Below are 18471 nucleotides of genomic sequence, written 5' to 3' on the forward strand. Positions count from 1 at the left end.
CCCCCCGGGGAAGGCAGGGGAGGAGGCGCAGTGGGCTCAGAACAGCGGGTGCCCGTGCAGCCAAGTATTTGTGCGAGCTGTCAGAGACAGACAGGCATGTGGGGAATTTGGTGCGTGTGGGGCTGGGGGAAGCAGCCGGGTGGGCAGGCAGGCAGGGAGGGAAGGTGGGGGTGCCTCCCCCGCCTGTTGAACCCTGCAGAGACCACTGTTTTCCCCAGCCCCAAACCAGAAGGTATGTCAGGCACTGTCTTCCTGCCTGTACCAGTGCAGTGAGACTATGACCCTTGCTAGGGTCTGATATGGTGCTGACACTGGGGAAGGGGGTGCCATGTTGAGTGTTGGAGGCTCGGAGAAGCTGTCTGGTGAAGTGTGGAGCCAGGCAGGAATCCGGGTTGTGCCCGACTCTGGCCTCCAGGAAATAGCAGCTGTTATGCTCCCATGTACCCCCGCCACCAACCCCCCTGCCCCCAAGCCTGGCACAACTTGTTTCCTGGCCAGGGTCCGGCTGGGGCAGATTGGAGGAGCCTGGTATTGCCCAGTCTGGGCAAGGAACAGGCTGGGTGGAAGGGGCCATGTTTATAAGCCTACAGGTACTTGGGGTGCTGGGGAGGGGCTTCCCCCAGACATTCTTTTGCGAAAGCAGGTTGGAGTCACTTGGATGAGGGGAACTTGGCCCTTCTTTCCCTGGACAGAGACCCCAATTTAGTCCCCTTTGGGGTCTGCTCTCCAGTAGTGCCTATTAGGCATGTTAGGGCCTAGAGTTGAGTAATACTTGATGTTTCATATCTGAGAACTCAGAGAGGGGGCTACACTGGCCCAAGATCACACGGTGGGCTCCCCAGCCTTCTCTCTACCCTCATGTGGGTGGGGCCAATGGGGAAGAGGTGAACATTGGGGGTTTGCTGGGGTGGGGGGACTATATTTAGTCCTGCAGAGCCAGGGGGCCCCTGGGAGCAGCTGTCAGTGGGGGGACAGACAGAGGCCTGGAGCTGCATTTAGTCTGGACAGAAATATCCTCCCCCCACCCACCCACCCACTGGCTGGGCGGCCAGGCTGCGGGCTTGTCCCCTGAGGGGCAGCTTGCCTGGGCCTGGCGGCCGGCGGGACAGGCAAGATGACCCGATAGGCTTTTCCCAGCTCAGGTTTCGATGAAACAGGAACCGGAGCCGCAGCCTGGGCTGTGGGGGCCAGGGCAGCCGGAGCCTAGGGGGCCAGGGCGGCCTCCCCCTACTCCCCCCTTCTCCCTGTGGTACAGCCTCCCATTCTCTGAGGCCTGGGGAAGAGGCAGGTTATTTATCAAGCCAGCCTCCCTGCCGTGTCTGCCTGCGCCGCCCCCCCCCCTGCCCCCCCCCCCCCTCCCCCCCCCCCCCCCCCCCCCCCCCCGCCACTCTTGTGCTGGCGGCCATGAGCCTAGCAGAGCAGGGTGAGCTGGGCGGGCGGGCAGGCGGCAGGATGAGCTCAGGAGACGTGAGTCACCCCATCCCTAGCAGCCCCACGAGGCCCTGCGGCCTTGCAGGCAGAGCGCACTCACGCACTCCTCACACGGCACACCCAGGGGCACACGCTTGGGACAGACACATTTCACTCAGCACACGTAGTTCCACAGGGCCCAGCACATACAACCAATGCACACAGTGCGGTCCTGGTCACCTAATCTGTGGACGCTTACAGTCACAGCCCTGGCTTCTGGCATGTACACATGTTGGCACATACGTAGTCACACGTGGGCGTGCTGTACCCCTGGGAGGACCCCAGACACCGCTGCAGTGAAGTTGTATGTCTGCTCCATCTTCAGGACACAGCCCACAACCACATGGTCCCATAGAATCGGGCCAGGAGCACTGACACAACAGAACCTGGCATGTGTGCCCACACATGTGTACACACACACATGCAAACACACATGATACAGTTGGGGCACCACTTACCCAAATGACCATTGGCCAATGTAGAGTCACCTGAGTTCTGTAAGGTAGGTGTGAGAAGGGAGGTGTTTTCTCCCATTCCCCAGGCTGGCTTGGCTTTCTCTAGGGGAAGAGGCCCAAGTGTCAGGCTTGGAAATGTTAAACCCACCCTGACCTCCAGGATGAAGTCTGACCCCGGTAGAGCAGGTTGGGTACAAATGGGGGAGAGATACAGAGGTAGCCAGGAAGAGGAAAGACCTGGAAAAGAAAAGCTGTGGAAGATATGTTTTCCTGGGAGTGCCGAGTGGCCAGCTGCTGCCCCACTCAGCGGGCAGGTCCTTGGGAGTTTGGGGGTACCAGAAATTGGGGGAAGAGACCCCCTTGTTCTAGTGAGCTGTGCCCCAGGAGCCTGCCTGCTCACTCTGGCACCCGCTTTCCTCAGTTCTTTTGGCTCCCAAATCTCATCATCTCCCCCACCTTGCAACTGGTACCCTGAGATTTAGAATTCAGACAAATTTCCTGGTTCTTAGTCTACTGGCCTACAAAATGGGTACAGAGTTGACCTGAATACCAGGAGCGGCTGGGCTGCTGGATTGGAGGGATGCCCTCAAGGAGCCTGTAAGTTTCTGCTGTGCATTGGGTCTAGGGCTTGCCTTCCCTGGACTGGGCAGAACTGGGGGCATGTCTGTTTTTCATATACTGAAAAACACCTGTTTTCAGATTAGAGAATTGAGTCTGATGGGTCTGACTTCATGGTCATGAAGGGCTTTAGACACAATCACCCAGCACCCAGACTACAGATCATTCTGGCTCTACAAGGTTGAGAGAGCCCAGAAGGGGTCAAGAGGAAGGTGGCTGTAAGGTCTTGGGCCCAGGCTAGCTCCCATCTCCTGACCACACAGATCTCCCTCATAAAGGCCTAGACAGTGGTCAGGGAGGGAAGGAAGGGCCCAGGCATTCTGAAGTAAACAAACAGCAATGGTCAGTCAGGAGGATTGGATGTCCCCTGAGCCATGGACTCGAGTGGGACAGGCCTGGGCTCCAAACTTGGCTTGGTCACTGCCTGCTTTGCAATCATGGGCCACTCTGACCTCACTTTTGCCACCTATAAAATGAGTATGAACCTTATCTCTGTGTCTCAAAGCTATGAGACCTGAAATAGATAGTGGGGTGTGGTTCTCACTATGTCTCACCTGGATCTCCAGGTGAATCCAGACCTCCTCCCGAACTGACTGCTCCACCAAAGCTGGCATTTTCCTGGGAGTGGTACCTCACCACAAGGACTCCTTAATTAGACTATCTTGGATTCAGCCTTCTTTAGGGCTGTTCTCAGGGAACGCTAAGGTGTGGGAGTGTAGAGGCTGACCTTGGGGCCACAGGGAGGGGGAGGCATGGGAATGGGTTGGACCCAGGGAGAGGAATGTGGGGTCCTTGGGTGTCTGGACATCCCTGGGGGCTTTACAACATGGGAGGAAGCAGAGTCAACCATAGATCGACTTCTATGGATTGAATAGATATGAGTCTATGCATTCTCAGTTCCCCAACCCACCAGTACACAACAAGGCCACAAGTTAGACTCAGCAGGGACTTACAGGTGGCAAATAGGTTCTTTGCAGGGTGGTGAGGGGCTTGGCAGACACCTGTGTGAATGCACTGTTGGGACCACTGGAGACAGAAGTGCTGACATAGAGCAGGCCGGGCTGGGGGCCCAGGGAGGGAGGAGGAAAGGTTGGCAGGAAGTATAGATGTGTTCTTCCTGTGGCCAGAAAAGGCAATGCAGGCCTGGACAGCTGAGTGCTGCCCTCTCTATAGACTCCAGACCTCTACCAATGTTCATGTCTCTTTGTTCCTTCAGGTAAGAGGGCAGGGGAGAAATGATCTCCATGGGGCTGGAGAACTGAAGCACAAGGGATTGGCTCAGATTCAAAGGCAAACAGTGACAGAACTGGGGCCACAACCTAGGTTACCCAGCACTCCTGGCTTGAGCTGTTCTTGACGCTCTTGTACTGGCTGATGATGGCAGTAAAAATAATACAGCTGTCATTTGTTGAGCACCTTCTGTATGCTGGCCCTGCAACTGAGAACTTCTGTCCTCTCTAGGACCCTGACGAGGGTGGGGCTGTCATCCTGTGCGCTTTACAGACCGTGGAATGGGCTGAGCAAGGTCAAGCAACTTCTCTGAGGCCATCTAGAATGTGAGCTATAGATTGGGAGAAGAAGCCCGATCCCAAAGCCCACTTGGACACTTTCATGGTCTGAAACTGTGCTTCAGGGCAGGGGGGGTCCTACCCATCCCCATAATCACATGACAAGTAATGTTTCTGGTTGGGCCATCCTCTTCCCCACCTGTGCCCAGCTCCATGACTGTCCTAGGGCCCTCTGCTATCTCAGGGCACTCCCCAGGTTTGGACACGGGCCTTGGGACTGCTGACTCCTTAGGCCTGGGAAGGGTGAGCCCTGTTGACTCTGGCTTCTGCAAGGGTTGTGATTCACTGGGACTGGGGTAGAAGACCAGGGGATGCACCGGGGAGCAGATTGGTACGGCTTACGGTTTCGGGGATATCCTTGCACACAAGTTCTGGGAAACTCAATTGCTGTGCTTGTGGGAGCCACCTGGAGTCCTGGTCAGGGTCACATACCTCCTGCATCCCCCAACCTCCCACCTTCCTGGGGGCTCCTTTCCCTTCTAGGGAGCCCTGCATGGAGTAGTCGAGAAAGTGCCCTTGAGTTAGAGATAATCTAATTCTGTACACAGGGGCAGCCAGAGCAGTGACCCCCCACCCCCCAGTCAGTGTGCCAGTTAGCCACTGAGAGCACCAGGCACAGTGTGGCCCTAGGTCAGGACTCAGTAGAGGTCACTGAGTCAGGTTTTTGTTCTGGAAGTTGGTATTGGCTTCAGATGGAGGAGGAGATTCTCTGGGTTTAGGGTCCTGGGCTATGTGGCAAGTCACTTCCCCTTTCTGGTCTCAGTTTCTACATCTGTGAAATGACAGACAGTCTGCTGAACATGTTCTCTGGGGGAGGGGTAAGTCAGTCAGACACACACCCACATGCCTTCAGCTGGTGTTCCCAGGTCCCCCAGGCCCAGTGTTCCTGTAGCCCTCACACTGGCCACCGGATCCAGGAGGAACAAGGCAGGCTCTAGAATTGGGCAAGCCTGGATTTTATTTTTTTTATTTTTTATTAAAAAAAAATTTTTTTAATGTTTATTTATTTTTGAGACAGAGAGAGATAGACCCTGAACAGGGAAGGGTCAGAGAGAGAGGGAGACGCAGAATCTGAAGCAGGCTCCAGGCTCTGAGCTGTCAGCACAGAGCCCGACGCGGGGCTTGAACTCACGGACCGTGAGATCATGACCTGAGCCGAAGTCAGGCATTTAACCGACTGAGCCACCCAGGCGCCTCAAGTCTGAGCCTCAGTGTCTTCATCTGTGAAATGGGTGAACCTTGGTGCTTACTTCTGGGTTACTACTGTGAGGATAAAACAAAGTGTGGACAGAGCACCTGGCGCAGACTCTGTCGATGGTAGTGACAGTGGAACCCTGGCGAATACCCCGAGCTGTCCTCCTGGTTGCTGTCCCCCGCCCAACCTTGGTCTCAGGGATTCTGGGAAGGAGACAGTGCCAGTCTGCTGGCTCAGCCGGCTTGGCCACTGACCTTCAGAGCACCCAGGCTGTCAAGGCCGCCCGCCTGCCCGCCCGCCCGCCTCCCTGCCTGCCTGCCTGCCTGCCTGCCTGCCTGCCTGCCGGGCGGGCAGGGAGGGGCGCCAGCCAGCTCTTCGCCTGATGCTACCCGCCCCTGCTCCCACTCTCCTCTTCCTCTCTGCGCCTGTGTGTGAGCTAATTAATCTCAGCCCCTTTGGGAAATTAGAACGCTGCAGCCGCGGCCTCCTCAACCTCACAGTGCCTGTGCTGCTACTGGGCCCTGCCAAGACCCACTGTGGTTTGGGGGCATGGGGTGGGGGATGGGGGAGCAGGATGAGCTGGGCAGGTGTGAGTCTCCCTGAGCGCCCCCCCGTCCTGACCAGGGAGCTCTGGCTTTCTAGCTTCCTCCCCTTCCAGACAGCATCCATAAGGACATCAGGCAATTGCTTCGCTGGGTGAAACTCAACCCCCAGCACCTCCCTGCACTGGTCCTGGGGCTGGTACGGTCATCCCTCACCCCACGTTCGATCTCGTCCTCTTGCCTGCCTGGGGTCCTCTTGCCTGCCCAGTTCAGGCTGATGCAGATAGATGTAATTATGGAATTTTGCTTGGGAAATTAATTTGAAAAAGTTAATTAATTGGTGGTTCCGGAGGTGGCAGGCTCCACGCCCAGCCAGTCCTACTGACGTCAGTGCTGACCCGCCTGAGACGTGCAGCTTCCTGGGCAGGCTGGGGAGAGGGACCCCAGTGACCTGATTGGGCAGTCCTGGTGCAGGCAGAAGCACAGTGAGGAGGAAGAGGCAGACTAGTATCCTCACCCAGTGTTGGCACCTGGAAAGTGTGTGTTGACTGGACGTGCTAGATGAACTTGGGCATCCTGAGAACTCCGCCACTTGTTAGCATGTTCAACAAGCCATTGTCAAGCTTCTGTATACCAATCCCAGTGTCTCAAGTGTCCATAGCCAGCATAGACAGCTGAATGTTTTGTCCACTTCTTATAAATCTCTTTTCTCAAAACCTCTAAACCTATACCCAAAGGCTTTTCTAAAGGGTTCAAGGGACATTATAGATCCATTGTGCAGATGGAGTAACTGAGGCCCAGAGAGGATGTGACTTGCCCATCTTTTAAGCTCTGTCCTCCAGCAGGATGGCTTAGGGGGTGTATAAAGCTTAGGCTTCTTCCCAGGGGAGGAATACTTCCACGGGCAACCCCCTTCCAAGTTCCAAGTGACAGGGGCCTTAAAGTTGGCTCTGTTCCCTAAGGAGAGGGCCAGAGAACGTGGCCAGCCCCCAACCCTGGCTCCCCTGGTCCTGTTGTGTCTCCTGCCCCGATCCCACTATCAGACATGTATGTTGCCCTGTGTGTGCATGTAGGGGCTTCCTCCACCACCCTACCTAATCCTCAAGATGACCTAGCTGGCTGAGGCAGGAGCCTCATGCCCCAGGGCTCCCTTTGGTACATAGAGACCCCATTTCTAGTACCTCCTGGCAAGGGCCCCTGACCAAGTTCTAGTGTCTAGAGGAGTGTGGGCTCAGTAAAGTCTTTGTCCAGACTATGGGAGGGTAAGGGCTGGGGCAAGAGGTAGCCATCTATAAAATAGGAGAATGAGAGCCAAATGGACTGTTAGGACAGGTCAGGGATACTGACTTGCAGGAGGTCAGCAAGGTGAGGAACTTGGGCTTTCAAGAGGTTTGGACCTGCATTCTTCCAAGCTGTGTGGCTTGGGCAGGTTCCTCAGCTTTTCTGAGATACTTTCCTCATCTGTTAAATGGGATGATCACATAGGCCACTCAGAGTGCTGTGGTGAGGCACAAGGTGGTAGAATCACTTGAGGTGTCTGGCCTTGGCACCAGGCCGGGTGGGAGAACAGGGAGCCAGTGGGACTGTGCTGGTGCCAGGGCCTGAGAAAGCCCACAGGGTTTTGGAAGGGAATCTGGTGCATGTGGTTGGACCGAGGAACTGGAGGACACAAGAGGAGGTGATACTTGTGGGGCACCCAGGGGCCAACAGCTTGCAGCCCAGAGCCCTGGGGCCCTCTAGGGGGAGTCATTCCGTACAGCATCACTCCCAGATTTGTTTAGCACGTTCCCTCAGGACGTTCCCACGACCCAAATGGGACCTGCAGTTAATTGTGTAGGCCTCACCTGATAGTTGTTCAGAATAAAAGTGACCATCATGGACAGGCTGAGCTGGGCACTTTGCATCCCACAGCACTCTGATGTGGTCTGTACTGAATTTCTTCAAGGTCTGACTTGGAGGCTTGGGTTTAAGCAGGCCATACCTATTCCCTGAGCATCCTGTGTAAGCTGGGTATAGGGTCAGAAGGGAGAAGAAGCTTCTTCAACCCACCTTCCCTCCACGAAGCTCTATGGTACTGCCTTCCAGCCCATTAGACCATTGGCTGAGTGTTCAGGGCTCTCTGCACAGACTGTTAAACATTCCTGTGAGTGTATCTGTCCATAGGTGCCATATATAGCACCCTAGACTGGGAGCTCCTTGAGGGTGGGGTCCATGGCATCTCTCTCTGTATCCCATGCCTAGCACAGAGTTAGCTCTAAATAGGATAGGGCTGTTTTCCTATTTTGTAGGCAGACAAGTTAAGGCTCTGTGGGGACGTTGCTCAGCCAAGGCGAACACAGCCTTTTCAGGGACAGAGCTAACCTGGCCCAGGTGGGTGTGGGGCTGCTGGTGCCCTCCTGGGGACCTTGTGTGGGCCTCACTACCTTCCCTGACTTCCCTGGGGCCTGCAGCTCCTGATCAACTTGGCGGGCAGTGTTCCCAGTATCCAGGCTTAAGCCCTGTGCTCCCAAGAGTGGGGAGTGAGGAGCTCTGGCATCAGAGTGTCAGAGGGCAGATCTTAATCTCTCCAAGCCTCAGTTTCTTCATCTGTGAAATGGGGATCTTGGTACTTCTGCCTGGTAGAGCTTGGGGATGGGGGAGTGGTTACAAGAAATAATGCATGTGTTCTTAGCTCCATGCCTCCTTAAGTGTTCCGCCATGGTTATTATTATTGTTGACACTGTTACTGTGTTACCATTACATTATTATTCTCGCTCTCGGGGCCCCAGCGGCTGCGGTGGCTTTGGGCCTGGACACAGAGCTCTCGTCTGCAGAGAAGGAGTTACAGTTTCTAATTAGTGCCCCAAGGAGAGGGCCTAGGTTTTTATTTTTTCTGGAGGATCCCACCTGCCCAAGGCTTCCCCAGCCCCTGTCATACCCTCCCCAGCCTCAGGTAGGGGGCCTGGCTCCAGGCAAAAGCCTCCCCAAATTTCCCCTGCCACTCCCCCCGCCTCGCAGACCTCTGGGGCCATGAATCATTTATGAGGCAAAAATGAAACCAATTAAGGACAAACTTTGAAAGCCTCTAATTGCTGCGCCTGGTGGCACCGAGGAATGAGGGGAGGTAGGCCTGCTCGGTGCGGAATCTCCTTGGCCCGGTCCTTCCCAGGCCGCCTGTCCCACAGCGTCTCAGGGCGCCGCGTCCTCCCGGCTCCCCGCCGCCTCCCGGCCGGCCGCGAACGTGCCTGCGCGGCTCTGGCTGCTGCGTCTGCCGCCCCGGCGCCCGGCCGGGTCCCAGGCCGACTAATTAGGCCCGGCTCCCCTCCCCGCGCCGCCCGCTCCAGGCCCGAGGTGATGGCGGCTGTTCCTGCCGTTCTGGGGCCTGTGCCCCAGAGCTGGCCGCGTTTCTCGGGGCGGGAGCCAGCTCGGCTCGCCTGGCTTAACCCAGACGAGCCCAGGACGCCCTGTCCCTGAACTGGGAGGCTGGGGCTCCCCACGCCCCCACAGTGGGGTACAGGCGAGGGTAGGCTTCCGTCGGTGCTGGGGCACATGGTTGGACAGTGCCATTCAGTTTCAGGCAGAGCCGCTCTGCTCAGCACAGCAAGAGTGGAAGGAGCCGGAGCTGGGGGGGGGGGGGGGGGCGGCTGATGAGAGGGAAGCTGGGAGATGCAGGGCAAGGGGTAGGGCCGGGCATTGAGCTCCTGAAGTGTTGCAGCGGAACCCACCTCTTCCCCTCAGCTTTGTCAGGAACACAGTGACCTAATGCAGATTCCTTAGCCTTAGTTTCCCTGTTTGTAAATTATCAGGACTGACCAATCTTCTCCTGATTCGAGATTTGAGGAACTGGGCTTTATATCCCCTACTTCCCTCTCTTGTGAGCTCTGGGAGGGTGGAGTTCAGGGTCTGGAGTATGGACCCAGCAGGGCCTGCCTCACTGCCATGAGCTCTGGGCACGGGTGACCAGCCTGCTCGCTGTGCTGAGGGCCAGGCAGGCCCTGGGCACTCAGGCACGTTGTTTGCTGAAACCAAATTTCTGTGCTTGTGTTTTTCCATAATTATATTAGCAGGTGGGATTTTTCCTCGGGGAGGCAGTGGGAGGGGGAGCGCCATGGCAGTGTCCCCGCCTGCTCTGAGCGTGAGCTCACACTCAGCTCTGCCCGCCCGCCTGTAATGATTTTTTAATTATGCAGCCAGTGCTCGGAATTGTTAATCCGCCTCCAGCCCAGCATCCCCTCTTGCAGCTCACACCCCAGCCCCTCACTGGTGTCCCCAGAGTGGTGGTGCCCAGCCGGGTGTCCATCACCGATGCTTAAAGTCCCCACCACAGTGAGAAAGAGGTTAGGCAGAGAGGGCCGCAGGGGTAACTCTGCTCCATGTGCATGTGACAGAACTTGGTGGTGGTGGGGCCTGTGGCTCTCTTTGTCCTCCTTCCCTCCTTTAGCCCCAGCATGGCTTGTACCATGGCTCCAGGATAGCTGTGGTGGCTCTGGACAGGGACAGAGGAGGGATCAGTGCCCACCCCTGAGTGATTTGGCCACACCCATTTCAGAGACATTAGCCCCACTCTCCAGCCTTGTGTGACCCCAAGGACACACACAAGTATGATCTTTGTCTCTGTTACACACACAGTCACACTCTGCTTCCCTTCCACTCAGACTCACAGCTACACAAGCACAATAGCATGCTCTGTGTTTCTCACACACATAGCCACACCTGAGGGCCAGGGTGCCCTCAGGAGACCACATAGCTGCCTCCCGTGGCCTACAGTGCCCTGCCCCCACTCCCTTGCCTTCATACCTTCCACCCCCACCCCCTAACTGGGATGCACTCTGAGGCCTTCCTTCTCCCACCGGGTGCAGTGGCTGCCTGTTGTGGCTGGGCCTGCCTGGACATCCATCGACCTGGCCTGGGGGAGGTGGCGGGGGTGGGGGCTGTTCTGCAGCACCGTGGCGGCGGCTCCTCTCCAGGCGCCCAGCTGTGGCATCTGTCAAGGTCAGATAGCGACTCCGGAACCAGCCGGCTCGGCCCCATGGCCCCTCTCGCCTCATTATTTTTGTGTTCCGGGGCTGCGGCGACACCTCCCTCCTTCCTCCTCAGCCTCCTGCCTCATGCCTGCCTCCCCCACGCCTCTGCAGGGAGGGCCTGCGGTCTGGGGGCTTTTGTTTTCCAGTTTTTTCCACGCTCGGGCCAGGCAGGCTGGGTAAGACGCTGGTCAGAGCTGTTAAGTCTTGAACAACAGGCAAGGAAGGTGCCTCCCTCGTGACTGGGACAGGCTTTCGGCTAGTGGAACCCTGGGTTGGTTTCTCAGGGGGACAAACTGAACGTGGGTGGAACCCAACCCCCACCAAAGCTCAAGCACACCTGTGCGTAGCTTCCTGTTTCCATAGGGGCCCCAGCACCTGGCACCAGTTCCTGTCTGCACCATCCCCATTCCAGTCAGGCCCCACATTCACATCTCAGAACCCCTAGAGGCCCTGATACAATTCCGTGTGTGCACATGCACACAACCACACTGGTATACACACGGCGGCAGTGTGTTGACACTCATGGGCCAGAAGAACCCACAAACATCTACCCGCCACGTAAACCACTATACTGTACACACATGCACACTGAGGCGTATGCTCACATCCACAGATGTAGATAACACACACTCTACTTGTACACACAAGGAGGTAACACGGTCACAGACATTCACCTGCACTGGTTTATAAGCCTCATATATACATCAGTGTTCACACCCACAGAGTGACATCTTGAGTCTGTGCACTCACACCTGGGCACACCCGGAGTCCCCAGACACACACACTCATGCACACAGCACGCGCAGTATCTGACACACCTCCCAGGTGGATACATGCAGATATCCTGGTCCATAGTGCTGCTCTTCACGATACGCACTCCAGCCAGAGCTCACTCCCTGGGGCCCAGTGTTCCTTGAGCACATTTATACCACCCAGGAGGCATTTGTCCCTGAAATGCTGAAGTGAGCTTGAGGCCTCCCCCTTGATGTGCTCTGTGTGTCCAGGGAGCCCCTGGAGAGTGGGAAATGGTGGTTGACAGATGGACTGTCCTACCAGCCTGGTCAGCCTCTTTATGTAGACCAACCTGGGCCCAAGAACACCAAGATGGAGTGTGACGGGGGCAGGTCCCGGGTTCACATGGTGAACTTGGTGGCTTCTGGCAGAGAGGGTGGCCTCAGGTGGGATGGCCTCTCAGGTTCTGTTTCTGGGTCCCTGGCCACCACCAGCCCCCAGTTAGGGTGTGTAAGTGTTGGGGGAATGAGATGTGGGCAGACTCCAGGCCCCCCAGGGTCTCTGGGGTAGTCCTGGCCATCCACTCACTTCCTCCGCCAGCTGTGGACTGCTGTGACCACCCTTGAGAGGGGGAGGTAGCTGGAGGTTTAGCAGTGACAGGGCCCCCACCCCCCAGGAAACTCAAAACCCTGGGCCAGCCGCGGGTGGCGGGTTGGGGCAGGCACAAAGAGGGCCTCTGTGCGGCCCGGCTGGGCTGCCCACAGGATTCTGGGGGAGGAGGCAGGAGCCGGTTTCCGTCCCATTCTGCTTCCTGCGGAGGCCGCCGGAATGCCCGGAGCTCTGGCCTAGCCTGGCCCGTCCGGCCCACCCGCAGCCCCTTCCCCTGTCTTTTCCTGGGCCTTAGGGTACAGCTGCAGAGTTCTCTGCAACAGTGCCTTCACACGTTTGCCCAGAGCCTGAGAGCCATCCCCCAGAACCCATGGGAAACCTAGGGGGTTCCCCTAGGCTGGGCTGAACTGGACCTCATCCTCCAGCCATAATCCCTCCTTCCATGTCCCTCAGAGCCCTTGGCCAGTGTTGGAGAGCCAGGCCTTGGGGTCACACAGACCTGGTTTCCAAATCCTGGCTTTGCCACTTATTGACCTTGTGACCGTAGGCAGGTGACTTTACTTCCCTGAGTCTCACCCTGTAAATGGGTGACAATACTAGTTAAAGAGTTACAGAAAGAATTCAGTGAGAAAATGTGTGTAAAATGCTTATTAGCACAGTACCTGGTAGAGTGAGTGTGCGTTATTAGGGTCTGCTATTACGTCTTCTGGGGACATAGGATTGGGAAAGAGCTAGATACTGCTTTCCCAAATAGGTCTTATATGTGGGGCTTTTTCTCAACCCTATGACCTATTCAAAACCCTTCTCTCCAGTCTTCAGTTTCCCTATCTGCAAATCACATCACAGGCAGATTCAAGTTCTCTGGGATTTAGAGGATGGGAGGGGGTCACTGTCTAGAGTCTTTTCTCTGTGTCTCTCTACCTTTTTCCTCGTGGGCCCCTCAGGGATAGTGACTTTTTACAGTTTGGGGTGAGGAATAAGATCCATTCTCCATTTTACAGATGGGAGACTGAGGCTCAGTGTAGGCAAGAGGTTTGGTCAAGTCAACAGGAAGAGACAGGATGGAGCCAGAAACCTAGACTTTAGGACTCTCGTCCCCTACATGGTCCTGTTAACACCCTTGCTCCCCACACACAAGCCCTGGAAAGATAGATCCCCCTCCTCTAATTCCTTGGCCCACTTATGTTGAGCTAGCCTTCCTCGGCTTACCCAGCGGGAGGGAGATCCTGAGTGAGTGAGTGGGTGGGCTCTGATCCCAGGTCGGTGTCAGCTTGGTCATTAGTTTGGGAAACGTTAGTCTAGATCCAGAGGGTCCCAAATGGAGAGGGCATTGCTTTCTCTACATCACAACTGTTTACCCAACTGCCCGCTCTAAATGGGGCAGTAATCATCTTCCTTCAGAAGGTGTGTAGGAAGATTCAGTGAGACAAGGAATACAGTGTCTGGCACACGGGAAGTCCTCGTTCCTTAACATATTAGCTATTACCCTCCTGGTTCCATGTGATAGACAGAGAAACAGACTCAGACGCCTTATGCCAAGGTCACACAGAGAGGAATGACTCTTCTGATCCTTCCGCTCTTCTAGGGAGGGAACCTGGCCTGACAGAGGTACCTGGTAAGGAAGGCTTTGTCTTTATCTGAAGTGTCCCAGATCACTCCCTAGAGCTGCAGGTCAGGGGACACTGCCTGCCTGGGGCCTCAGTGTTCTTGTCCATGAAATGGGCTGACCCCCTCCTCCAGCTGTTTTTTGAGAGCTCTGTAAAGGAGAGTAAAGTACCGTGTACTCCTGGGGTCTTCTTTAGCATGTTTCATTCTTCACGTAATGGGGTTTGTGCCTGCCCTAGGTGAAGGGGTCTAAGAGGGTCAGGGGTATGGAGTCAGGGAAACAGAACTGTAGCCCCCTGCTGTCTTTGGTAGTTGGTCTTGGGGGGTTATTAGTCCTGAGGAAATTCTAGTAGTACTGAGGACATGTCCTACTCCAGGCCATCTGCTGGGTGTTAGCAGTGGTTAGTGTGTGCTCGAATGTGTGTTCACCTATAGCTGGATGTGTGCCCTGTGCTCTCTAGCGAGGGCTGCATTTCTCCCAGCCTCCAAGACCACTGTCTCCATGTGCATCTCCTTGGGCCTGAGTGGGGCTTTTTTTCCCCTCTGGAAACTCCCTAGGCTGAATCATGGAAATCAGAGATGCCACCCCCAATCCCGCCCGCCCCCCCCCCCCCCAGCTTGCTCAGCTCATCTAAGTTCAACCACCATAGCCTGTGGTCTTTTCTCTTCACCACCACTGCTTTGCCCACCATCAGTCTGTCTGTCCATCTCACCTCCCCTGGAGGCCAAGAAGACCAGCTCCAAAGTTGGTGGAGGGGACATGAAGAGGGTGTAGCAGGGATTTCAGGAGTGCACATGGAAGTGTGGGGAAGAATGTGAAGAGCCAGAGTGTGCAGGTCTGCAAAGCTGGCCTGCCCAGACGATGGCGGAATGGTGGGCCCTACTGGGCCAGTGCGTCCGGGTCCTGAAGGCCCCTCTGGAATGCAACCTCCTCCAAGAAGCCTTCTGTCAGCAGGTAGGACGGCTGGGAGTCTATTCTAGCCAGCAAAGAAGCAAGAGAGGATTGGCGCCTTGCCCTCAGACTTTGCCCTTGGCAGTGGTGGTGGTGGCGCAACTCTGTAAATTTATTAAAAATCATTGAATTGTACACTAATAAATGGGTGAATTTTATTGTTTATAAACTATGCGGGGCACCTGGGTGGCTCAGTCGGTTGAGCATCCAAATCTTGATTTCAGCTCAGGTCATGATCTCACAGTTCGATGGTTCGAGTCCCAAGTCAGGCTCCATGCTAACAGATCGGAGCCTTCTTGGGATTCTCTCCCTCTCTTTCTCTCTGTCTTTCGGTCTCTCTCTCTCAAAATAAATACACTTAAAAAAAAAAAAAAAGAAAATAAAAGAAAGAAAGAAACTATACCACAGTAAAGCTGTTAAAAAAAAATCCTACCCTTGGCCTCAGCGCCCTGCCCAGTTGGGACTCGGCCAACCTCCCGACCATACCTCGCACCCTCTTCCTTCTTTCTTTTTTTTGGAAGCAAACTCTACCCCCCAACAGGGGGATCAAACTCACGACCCTGAGATCAAGAGTCACATGCTGTACCGCATGCTCTACCGACGAGCCAGGGACCCTTCTTCCCCTTTTCTTAAGAACTGTTTTCCGGCTCATGTCCCCTTTGGTAACCTCCCCTTGTCTTTAGCTCACAGGCTAGCAGTCCCTTCCTCCAGAAAGGCCTCCAGTGCTCCACTTGGTTGCCTTCCTGCTCTCATTTCATATTGGTTCATGTGACCACTGGCCAAGCTCCTGTGTACTCCTCCAGGGCCGTGCTGGGTCTGTATCCTGCACTGTTTCCCCAGTACCACAGGGCATGGGGCCGCTTTTGGGTAAATGGTAGTGGGATGTGTGCATGTCTCTGTGCAGACAGCGTCATGCCTCCCCCCCAGTGCCCCTTCCCCCATTGCGGTCTGGCCCAAAGGCCTCAGGACAGAGCCCTGCTGGGGATGAATCCTGGCTCACCTGGAGCTCAGGGTGGAGGGAGGGCATTATCATCACCTCTGGTGACTTCATTGCCAGCTGGCATTATGAGGTCAGTAGCCCAGGATTCCAGGTTCCTGCCTGGGCATCTCCAAGCCCCCCAGGTGAAGACACGACACTGGGGTCTGTGACAACTCATCCCCACAACCACGTAGAGGTGACAGGCATGGTAACAACCCTGGAGGGTGGGGGCGGCCTTGGGATTGCTGGGTCACCTTGCCCTGGGCTACTTTGTCAGTTGCACAGGTAGAGAGCAAAGGTAATCCCAGAGCAGGGTGACTAACACTTAGATTCTGGGTTCAAATTCTAACGGTCCTGGGTACCAGCTGCTTGACCTTGGCCTGACAGCTTGAACCTCTTTGAGCCTCAATTTCTTCATCTCTCAAATTATTTCTGTTTTGCTGGCCGCTGGCTTCTGGGAGGAGTCGGAAGGAGAGCAGACATGTAAAGCATAAGAGTGCAGGGACTGGTACACAGTAGGTGCTCAATAAATGCTACCTGATAGAGTTAGTTAAGAGACCCTGGGTGTCACTTGTTACTGGGAGCTAGTTGAAGTGGGGTGGGTCTCTGTCTTCTGGTGCTGGCTAGGGCCTGAGAGTAGAGGCAGGGGGCGGTCCCAGTGGCAGGAGAGTGGCCCCAGCTTTGACTGCCTCTCTTCCCAGTTTTGCCAGTAAGCCAGAGCCCATAGGAGGTTGGGCCACAAGGCCAGGCCCTGAGGCCAAGAACCCATTGACCCTCAGCCCTCCTTCCTATCTATCTCTGCTTCCCTGGGCCTGGGCCAGAGTGGGCTGGGGACCACCCACCCCCTGCCTCCCTTTCAGAGCTGTGGGCATATCCAACTGCTTTCTCTTGGTCCTCAGGTCCCCGAGTGTAGGATTCTCTCCCTTAGGGCTGTTTCTATGTCTGTCAGACCCTCAAGTCTTCAAAGCTGGGCTAAGAGCCTTGGATCTCTCTGAGCCCGGGTCCGTCCATTTTCTGCTTCCCATGAAGCTCTGTTTTCTAACCTTGACCCTTTGCCCTGTCCTCTCCAAGTCCCCCTTTCTCTGACCCACCCCTCAAGTTCTCTGTCTCATGATCCTCCCGTAGCACCTGTCTCTGTTCTTCTGCCCCTATGTCCCCCTCTGCCCCCCAGCTCTCCATGACGGGTTACCCCCCCACACACCCCCCTCATCCCCCTCCCTCTGGGCTCTGTCCCCACCCGTCAGCCCCTGGTCCCAGCTCCCGGCCGGCCCGGCTCCTGCATGGACAAAGGGGTCCTTTGTGGGCTGACCGCGGCTGGCGGGGCGGCGGGGCGCTGGCTCCGCATTGCTGATGAAACGGAGCCCTTTGTTGTCCCTCCTCAGGCGCAGTATTTCTTTTTGGGGGCTGGATGCGTTCCTGGCAGGGCCGATGATGGATGCGCCCGCCGCCGCCCGCCTGCCCGCCAGCTTTCCCTCCCGCTCATTCCCGCTCCGCTTCAACGCAGCCCCAGCTCCTCCCCTGCTGCCTGGGCACTGCCAGGCCCTTCGTAGCCTGGGAGGGGGTTGCCGTGTGCCTTGCAGTAAAGGACTAGGGCCTGGGAGAAGGTCTTAAGTCCTCCCCTTCCGTGAGTAGGGCAAACAAGCCCTGTGGTCATTGGTCCACTGGGACCAGGGCATCAGCTTTTCCCAGGGTCTAAAGGAGAAGATGAGCCAGGTATAGGGGCAGATTTGGAGCAAGCTTAGGGACCAGGCCTTGGGGACTAACTAGATGTTGCTATCTACCCACTCCGGGGTTTGGAGACAGAATTACCTGTGTGCCAGGCCCCCTTCTGTACTCCCCACCTTCAGTTTCTGTGGCTGACACATCAATGTTCTGCCTGCAGCACCTGTTTGATGACATATCACGTCGTCCGCTCCATAGCTCAGCATGTCCCAGGACATGGGGGGGGCTGGGAGAGGGTAATCCCTGAGGAAGGACAGAAAAATGAAAGATCAGAGAAATTCAAAGAAAGGGCCAGAGATGAACAGAACATGAGGTTTTGTCCCTACCACGAGACTCAGGATGGAGACAAAAGCAGAGAGACTCAGCCAGAGCGCCAGCCCTGAACGCAGGCCCGTGTTGGAGGGAGCTGACTTCTAATTGACCTGCCCGCCCTGTACACAGAGCCAGATCCTGAAGCTGGGAGGAGGGAGGGAGGGAGTAGAGCAAGAGCAGCGTTAATGCAGCTATCGATTTCTGCCACCAGCCAGCAGGCCGCAGAGGCGGGGACACACAGGGGGGCTAGGGCGCAGACTGCTCCCCTCCCCACCTCTCCAACCCAAGGGCTCCTACCTTCTTCTGTCTTCTCCCCTCACCATGTCTGGGGCTGCTGGAGCTTGCTCCGGAGCAGGGTAGTTGAGCTCAGATGGGCAGGGGCAGTTAATTTGGGGTGACAGTCTCTAGCCCTGATCTCACTGGCCCTGGTCTCCAGCACCTAGCCAGGTGTCCCTGATGCCCAGAGGGGTACTGATTTCTGAGCGAGGGCCTGAAGAGCCAGCCTGGGCTTAGCCCTCAGGAGGTGGGACAGAGCACAGCTATCCTTGGGCATACATCATCCCCTTCCTCTTACTACAACTCTGATCTCTGTGGTACCCCCAGCCCAGCCTGGACACCTTGCCAGGCCCTCCTGGGTTTGTCCTGGTAGAATGTGCCAGCTTGCCCGGCTCTTCCTTACCACCCATCTACCTTCACTAGGAAGGAGCGT

General features: G+C 56.1%; 1 protein-coding gene and 1 long non-coding RNA gene across 5 annotated transcripts in view; one reads left to right on the plus strand and one right to left on the minus strand.

Annotated features, from left to right (window-relative positions):
* The window catches only part of CXXC5 (CXXC finger protein 5), a 34995-nt gene that overhangs the window by 11382 nt on the left and 5142 nt on the right, over positions 1 to 18471 (plus strand). The window contains exon 1 of one of the 4 annotated variants that reach the window (XM_040444651.1): positions 15822 to 15924. The exons of the other annotated variants lie outside the window; for them this stretch is intronic. The gene's annotated coding sequence lies outside the window, so the exon portion shown is untranslated. Of the gene's footprint in view, positions 1 to 15821; positions 15925 to 18471 lie in introns of those variants that run through there. 4 annotated transcript variants of the gene reach the window in all.
* LOC121010796 (uncharacterized) lies at positions 15060 to 17860 on the minus strand. The gene is made up of 3 exons (XR_005781369.1): positions 17777 to 17860; positions 17538 to 17693; positions 15060 to 15106 (listed from the first exon to the last, which is right to left on the minus strand). It is a non-coding gene; the product is annotated as an uncharacterized LOC121010796 (long non-coding RNA).

This window comes from Herpailurus yagouaroundi, unplaced genomic scaffold (assembly GCF_014898765.1).
Source record: "Herpailurus yagouaroundi ecotype Mexico unplaced genomic scaffold, PumYag 192, whole genome shotgun sequence".
Classification (NCBI taxonomy): domain Eukaryota; kingdom Metazoa; phylum Chordata; class Mammalia; order Carnivora; family Felidae; genus Herpailurus; species Herpailurus yagouaroundi.